Here is an 8,459-nt window from a genome sequence, read left to right as displayed (position 1 = left end):
CACCTCACACCTCACAATAGTGTTTTTATGTCCAAAAGGTTGCACCGAGGTAGATGGATGACTATGCTAAGCGACACGAGTGGGCGGCACAAACACGTGGCCCATCTAGGAGTGACACTGCAGTGGCAGACAGGATGGCAGTTTGAAAAACTAGGCCGCAAACAGTACATAATGCAAAGAAAAAAAAGAGGTGCAAGATGGAATTGTCCTTGGGCCCTCCCACCCACCCTTATGTTGTATAAACAGGACATGCACACTTTAACAAACCAATAATTTCAGCACCAGGGTCTGCCACACGACTGTGGCTGAAATGATTGGTTCGTTTGGGCCCCCACAAAACAAGCTGGCAATTAATCTGTCCCTGCACAAACTGGCTCTACGGAGGCAAGATGTCGTCCTCATCCTCCTCATTCACCGATTCCTCACCCTCTTCAGTGTTGTGTACATCCTCATCCTCACAGAGTATTAATTTGTCCCCGCTGGAATCCACCACCAAAGGTCCCTCTGTACGTTCTGGAGGCTGGTCTCCCTGGAAGAGTTGATAACTAATTTTTATGAACATCATCTTCTCCACATTTTGTGGAAGCAACCTCCTACGCCTTTTGCTGACAAGGTTCCCGGCTGCACTAAACACTTTTTCGGAGTACACACTGGAGGGGGGGGGGCAACTCAGGTAAAATAGAGCCAGTTTGTACAGGGGCCTCCAAATTGCCTCTTTTTCCTGCCAGTACAGGTACGGACTGTCTGACATGCCTACTTGGATGCTGTCACCGATGTAATCCTTTAACAGACAGACGCACTCTTGTCGCTGCTGCTTTGAGGATGCAGGTGCGGCTACAGTCCACACATTTCACAAAGACAGAAAAAAAATAAGAATTTTTTATTTTTTGTGGAGCGCACTTTGAGGGTTACACCACCCTTTAACAGACAGACGCACGCTTGTCGCTGCTGCTTTGAGGATGCAGGTGTGGCTACAAATTTTTCGGGCCACCCAAAGCGTCTCCTGCACGCCCCTGTCGCTTTTCAGAAAATTCTGCACCACCAAGTTTATTGTGTGAGCAAAACATGGGACGTGCTGGAATTTGCCCAGATGTAATGCCCGCACAATATTGGTGGCGTTGTCAGATATCACAAATCCCCAGGAGAGTCTAAGTGGGGTAAGCCACTGGGCGATGATTTCCCTCAGTTTCTCTAAGAGGTTGTTGGCGGTGTGCCTCTTATTGAAACCAGTGATACACAGCGTAGCCTGCCTTGAAACGAGCTGGCGTTTCTGAGATGCTGCTACTGGTGACGCTGCTGTTGTTGCTGCGTAAGGTGATACATTTACCCAGTGGGCTGTCACAGTCATATAGTCCTTAGTCTGCCCTGTTCCACTTGTCCACATGTCCGTGGTTAAGTGGACATTGGGTACAACCGCATTTTTCAGGACACCGAGGACACTTTTTCTGACGTTTCTGTACAGTCTCGATATCGCCTGCCTAGTGAAGTGGAATCTAGACGGGATTTGGAACTGGGGACACACTACCTCCATCAATTGTCTAAATCCCACTGTACTAATGGCGGATACCGGATGCACGTCTAACACCAACATAGCAGTCAAGGCCTCAGTTATACGTTTTGCTTCAGGATGACTGCTGTCGTACTTCATCCTCCTCGCTAAGGACTGTTGGAGGGTCAATTGTTTAGTAAAAGTAGTGGTGTTCCTACTTCCTCTCTGGGATGATGAACAACTCCCAGCAGCAGCAACAGCACTAGGAGGAAGTGGTTCTTGATCTTTCCCTATTTTGTTTTTATTGGAGAAAGTTTGGTCCTCCATTTATGTTATATTGATATATACGTGCGGCTAAGGCGCACACAAACACAGAAAATAATTTTTTATTTTTGTTGGAGACTAGGGCACTTTGTGGGTTACACCACCCTTTAAGAAATGAGCCAGCCTGCCCTTTACTTATGGGACACAGGCGCACGCTTGGCGCTGCTCCTTTGTTGATGCACGTGCAGCCACAGTACACACAATTCACAAACACAGAAAATATTTTTTTATTTGCTTTGGAGAGCGCTTTGGGGGTCACAGCACCCTTTAACGGTCAAGCCAGCCGGCTCTTTACTTATGACACAGGCGCACTCTTGGCGCTAGTTTGTTGATGCACGTGCGGCTACTGCGCACACAATTCACAAACACAAAAAAATATATATATATTTTTATTTTGGAGTGCACTTTGGGGGTTACAGCACCCTTTAACGGTCAAGCCAGCCGGCCCTTTACCTATGACACAGGCACACGCTTGGCGCTACTTTGTTGATGCACATGCGGCTACTGCGCACACAATTCACAAACACAGAAAAAATATTTATTTATTTGCACTTGGGGGGAGCACCCCTGATGGACAGAGCACCCCCTGGACAACACTACAGCACCCCTCTAGGACTACAGCCTTTATGGGACGCTGCACAACACAGTCCAGCCAGCCCCTATAGACTTTGGAGTGGACACAGCCCCTATGGACAACTGACTGCACAACACAGCCCAGCCAGCCCCTATGATAGCAGCACAACACAGCTCAGCCAGCCCCTATGACAGCAGCACAACACAGCCCAGCCAGCCCCTATGGACAACAGCAGCAAAACACAGCCCAGTCAGCCCCTATGGACTGAGTGGTCACAGCCCCTATGGACAACAGCAGCACAACACAGCCCAGCCAGCCCTAGCTCCCAACCTCCCTCTTCACTGTCCACAGCCGAGTGAGAAATGGCGCCGACACGGGGACCTTTTATAGAATCCAAAACCCGCAAGATCCGGAAGGCAGGATGATGACGTTTTGCCCATACATGCCTACCCTCCTGGTTTTCGCGGGAGGCTCCCGATTTTTCGGGTAACCCCCCGCACCCCCGGAAGGGTAGGCAATTCTCCTGCATTCTGCCCACTTCCTAGTGAAGTGGGCAGAATGAGGAGAAAACACGCGGCGATCGCGGGTCTCCGTAAACGGGGCGGGGCTTAAGATGTGATTCTGCATGAATCACAGCATTTGGCCCCACCCCCGATGTAAATTTTACCCAATCGCGGCAGTTTTGCAGCCAGGGGGCGGGGCTTAATGATGTGAATCATTAGGATGTTGTTCCATAACTGTAATGGCTTTTTTAGATGTTGTTTGGCAAACTCTAATCTCACAGTTTTGCTGTTAGGGAATGCTAAAACTCTGGCAAAGCATGCTGGGACTTGTAGTTTCACAACAGCTGGAGAGCCACAGGTTGGCCAGGCCTGCACTAGACGATATCGCTCAGGGAGAATATCGTCTAGTGTGTATGCTCCTTTTGTCCCATGAGACACCACAAAAATTTAGAGAGGCATGTGCTGAACTCTGATTGGTGGAGCTGATCACATGCTTCTCTGACCTGTGAAGATCAGCAGCAGCCTCATGGTAAGGATTCTACAGAGTCTGGCATGTGTTTGCTAAATGCTGAGGAAGAATGAATAGAAGTAGTAAGGTCATTACTGTTGGATACACATACACAGCTATATGTAACATGTCTGACATTAGCATGGGCGCCGAGAGGGGGGGGGAGTGGGTACTGTTTACCCAGGCTTCCGTGAGGGGCCCGGCGGGGGCCTGGGTCCAGCGCCGCCCCCCTCCCTTCTCTCTCTCTCAGCAGCCCAGCACACAGCATGTGCTGAGCTGCACTGGGAAACTGCTCATGGTTGCTGAGCAGCAGCCACAGCAGTCTCCTTTGCCTGTGGGGGGGAGCGATCACACTGATCGCTCCCCCCTTGGCTTTGCACCGGGCTGGGGGGTTACAGCGCCCCCCTCCCTGGCGCACAGCGCCACTTCGCTGCGCTGCAAAACTGTTTTGTTTTTGTTTTTTTGCTCGAGGGGGTGTGGCCACGCCTCCCGCGATTATGCCACGCCCCCTCTGTACCTGGGCCCGCCATGGCTGTCTACGGCCCTGCATATTAGGATAAAGTTTATGGAAAATTAGTTTGCATATCTTTATTTTTTGACCATATTTGCCAACTCACAATACATAATATTGACATTTCCTATAGTATTAGAACTTTTTGCTGTTGTTGGTTTTTGGTCATTATAAGGTGAAGTCTGAGCCTGTCTTCCCCGTCTGGGTGTAACCAGCCCGGCATAGTGTGTGCAGTGGTGTCTGATAATAATTCCATGTGCGGCTTGAATGCAATGTGTACTGTACCTATTGTCATTGTCGTCACAAGGGGGGTGCGGGCGGTGCGGGCCGCACTGGGTGTCACCCTCCAAGGGGGTGACACCAAAAAGCCACCCACTCCCCCAGCCATCACACAGCTGACTGCACCCTCCCCACCGTCAAAGAGATGCCCGTAGGGTCGCCGAGAGGGGCTGAGCACACCGTTGGCCAAAGGTGCCGGGTCCTGGGCAGGGGATCCGCCCGCTGCCCTCCCACTTCCCACCCACTTTTGCGGCCGCCGCCCGGGATGGCCGTCATGCTGAAAAGTATTGCTGGAAAGACAGCGTGCGGCGCGTGACATCATGTCGTCACACTGCGCCGCCGCTGCTGAAGGAGAGGAGCTCAGGAGCCCGCTTCCCGTCCACTACTCCACCCAACGCCGCCGCTGCTGGAAGGCTTGAAGAGAGGAGCTGTCAAGAAGAAGGTAAGTGAAGCAAGGTAGCTGTCTGGGGACACAGAAGAGGGGGAAGGATAGCTGGGGACACAAGTGGGGGAAGGATAGCTGGGGACACAAGGCTGGCTGGCAGAGGACACAGAAGGGGGGAGGGGAAGCTGGATGGGGACACAAGTGGGGGAAGGATAGCTGGGGACACAAGGCTGGCTGGCAGAGGACACAGAAGGGGGGAGCTGGCTGGGGACACAAGTGGGGGAAGGATAGCTGGGGACACAAGGCTGGCTGGCAGAGGACACAGAAGGGGGGGAGCTGGCTGGGGACACAAGTGGGGGAAGCTGGCTGGGGACATATAAGTGGGGGAAGGCTGCTGGGAACACAATTGGGGGAAGGATAGCTGGGGCCACAGAAGTGGGGGCTGGCTGGGGCCACAGAAGTGGGGATCGGCTGGCTGGGGAAACAGAAGTGGGGCAAGACTGCCTGGGGATACAAGTGGGGGAATGATGGCTGGGGACACAGAAGTGGGGATTGATTGGCTGGGGACACAGAAGTGAGGGCAGGCAGTCTGGGGACACAGAAGTGGGGGCAGGCAGTCTGGGGACACAGAAGTGGGGGAAGGCTGGCTGGCCACACAGAAGGGGGATTGGCTGGATGGATGGGAACACAGAAGTGGGGATTGGTTGGCTGGGGACACAGAAGTGGGGATTGGCTGGATGGCTGGGGACAGACATGGGGGCAGGCAGTCTGGGGACACAGAAGTGGTGAAAGGCTGGCTGGGGACATTGAAGGGTGGATTGGCTTGCAGTCTGGGGACACAAAAGTGGGGATTGGCTGATTAGGGACACAGAAGTGGGGGTAGACTGGCATCATCAAGCCCCCCCGGGTGTGCCCGGCATTCTGGGATGAGCACTGCAGTGTGCGTATTGGACTGTTGGACTGGTAAGGGGAGAGAGAGCATGGAGCTGCGCACCTTGGTCCTGATTTTTTATTTTTTTTTGGTGGAGGTGGGGGTGTCACCATTAGTTATAGCACCGGGTGACACCAACCCTAGTGACGCCTCTGCCTATTGTGCTAAACTTATTGCATCTATCTGATGCTTATGAGGATGTAGATGATGATGATGAGTATGTTGTTTGTGTCAATCAGCAACCAGTAGCAGCAGATCTTGCTCGTAATAAAAATAAAGCCATTGTCATGCCTGGGCATAACACCAGAAAAGTCACCACTTGGGTGTGGAATAATTTTTTCCCAAATCCTGACAACATTCGTGAAGGCATCTTATAGGCGCCGGAAAACATTTGAAAGGCGCCAGTGGAGCAGCGACTGCGTTGGGTAGGGGCTGTGCATTATAGCAATAGGTAGCACAGCCCCTGCACTACAAGGAAAAGGAGGTGTAATGTGCGGTCTTAAAGTTAAAACGCCAAACATTGCACCTCCAAGCGGTGCAGGGGTTGTGCAACCTACTGCTATAATTCACAGCCCATGAGGGAGGTCACCACACCAAAATAAAACAATATATTGCACCACAACATAAAATCATTCCAACGCCCCTGAGACATCTGTACCATTTGTGAGGCCAAAGTTAGTAGAGGTAACGACATTAACCATCGAGGCACATCTTCCCTTTTACGTCATTTGCAGCGAGTTCATGCAACTTATTTAATGAAATTATAATAATTTGTAAAATAATAAGAAGTCCAGTATCAGCTACCAGCAGTTTGGACCAGCACATGCAATCCCTACCGCCAATACCCTCATTATCAACCTCTATCAGGCTACATCAGTGCAGCAGAAAGCCACCAGGGTGCAGCAATGTGCCATTGAGGAGGCCACGGAGGCAACAATCATATGTTGAAGAAATCCAGGGGCAACAGCACCAAGACCACAAGACCTTAAAAGAGAGTGCAGCAACTAGCAGCCCTGTCTTGAAATATTTCCACAGATATCACAAATAGCTCCAGCTCCATATGAGCTAGTCACTTTCTGCAAATGATGTTGAAGCCTTTGAAAAGAACAGCTAAGAGAGAATGTTGGCCTAAATATCAGTGGGCAGGCCTTTTGGCACTTTTCCTTGCAGGGGAACCGCAAAAGGCATATTTTGGCTTGAGCCTTACTGATGCCAAGAACTATGACAAACTAAAAACTGAGATTTCAACTCACTTGGGTGTCACAATGTCTATTCGAGCACAATTAATCTGTGAGGATGCAAAGTGAATCAACCTCCCCACTCTCAAATACATGACCTCATCCATCTCACCAAGATGTGGATGCAGCCAAAGACTCTAACAGGACCACAGATCGTGGAAATGGTCGTTATGGTGGTTATCTATAGTCCCTGCCTGCAGTTCTGCAAGTGTGTGAGCTACTGGGGCCCTAAAACAGACCAGCTTGTGGAAATGGTGGAGAGGTATGTGGCAGCTGAGGAACTAATAAATGTATCCCTAGTCCCGCAACATCGATTTCCAGTGACTTCTGGTCAGACTATTCCAGGGGAAAGGGTGCTGGGAGATGGAACGAACTTAAACATCCAGAGACTTGAAACCTGGAGATTGGCCAGCTGTGTCAGGAAAGTTCCCGTCACCTATAAGACTTGATAAAAATATGATCAGATGTTTTAGATGTGGTGGCTTGGGCCATGTTGCTGCTAATTGTCCACTTCCAAGCATGATTGGGGAGTCAGAGAATGATGGGAAAAGCAGTGGGGCGCAGATTGATGAACCTCCTACTGAGGTAGAAATGTTGTCGAACCAGTTGACTGTATGGCTGATCTTGAGGTGAGAAAATATATTTTTGCCTCAGAACAGTTAAAACAACTAACTTTGGTAAGGGTAGAGAGAATTTAAAAGTGGTTGATTGTAAATCCAGTAGAGGTTTCCTCCACCAGCATGACCAGGAGATAACAGATTCTTTAAAAACAAACCCACTTTTATGGACAGTTAGGAAAATTTGGCACATCCTACACAATAAGGCTGGCCTTGGGCCCTCATTCAGAGTCGTACGCTCTGAGCAGAGCGCACGCTCTGAAAGAGGGCCGGGCTCCATTTTCATGGAGCGTCCTCCTGGACGCTCGTATAGCTGTGGGTCACCACCCACAGGCTATACGAGCGTGCTTTTTGATGGCCGCGATGGTCGAGACCATCGCGACCATCAAAATTGCGAGCCGGAGCCTGCGGTTGAGGTTTTCAACCGCAAGCTCCGGAGTGATTTTGGCTCTATCAGAGCCAAAATCACTCCCACTGACATCACTAGTGATGTCAGTGGGCCGGCTTCTGACGGGAGGCGTTCCCGTGGGAACGCCCCCGTCAGGGAGGCACGCCCCCGGCACGCCCACCAAAGGGGGCGTGCTGTCAATCAACATTGACAGCACGCCCCCTTTGATCGGACACAACGAGCGAAGGACTTTCCTTCGCTCGTCGCGTCTGGCGCATGCGCACGACGGAGCTCCCTCCGTCGTGCGCATGCTCAGTGCATAACATCGACCCACTTGCGAGCGGACAGCCGCTCGCGAGTGGGTCTGAATCAGGCCCTTAATCCATACCACACCCTCTACCTCCAGTTTATTCAGAATCCCAACTTCTTGGACGTCATGGCTGCTCATCTCTTCAATATATGGAGAGTGGGTGGGATTAATGATATTAGATCTCTAGTATCCATTGACAATAAACGTCCTTTCACTTACACGGAACTGTCTTCAAAATATGCTGAACTAAGGGCCTGTTTCAGAGCCGGACGCTATTTGCGGACGTTTGCTCAGAAAAAGGGGCTGGCTATTTAAATGAAGTGCTCGCTCTTTGCGGTCTGTTGACGCCTCTAAGTCTGAACGAGCGAACAAAACCTGCAGCCGCTATTTTGAGAAAAACGC

The sequence above is a fragment of the Taudactylus pleione genome, unplaced genomic scaffold (genome assembly GCF_031769625.1).
Source record: "Taudactylus pleione unplaced genomic scaffold, aTauple2 ptg000665l, whole genome shotgun sequence".
Lineage (NCBI taxonomy): Eukaryota > Metazoa > Chordata > Amphibia > Anura > Myobatrachidae > Taudactylus > Taudactylus pleione.
This window is presented reverse-complemented; position numbering follows the sequence as displayed.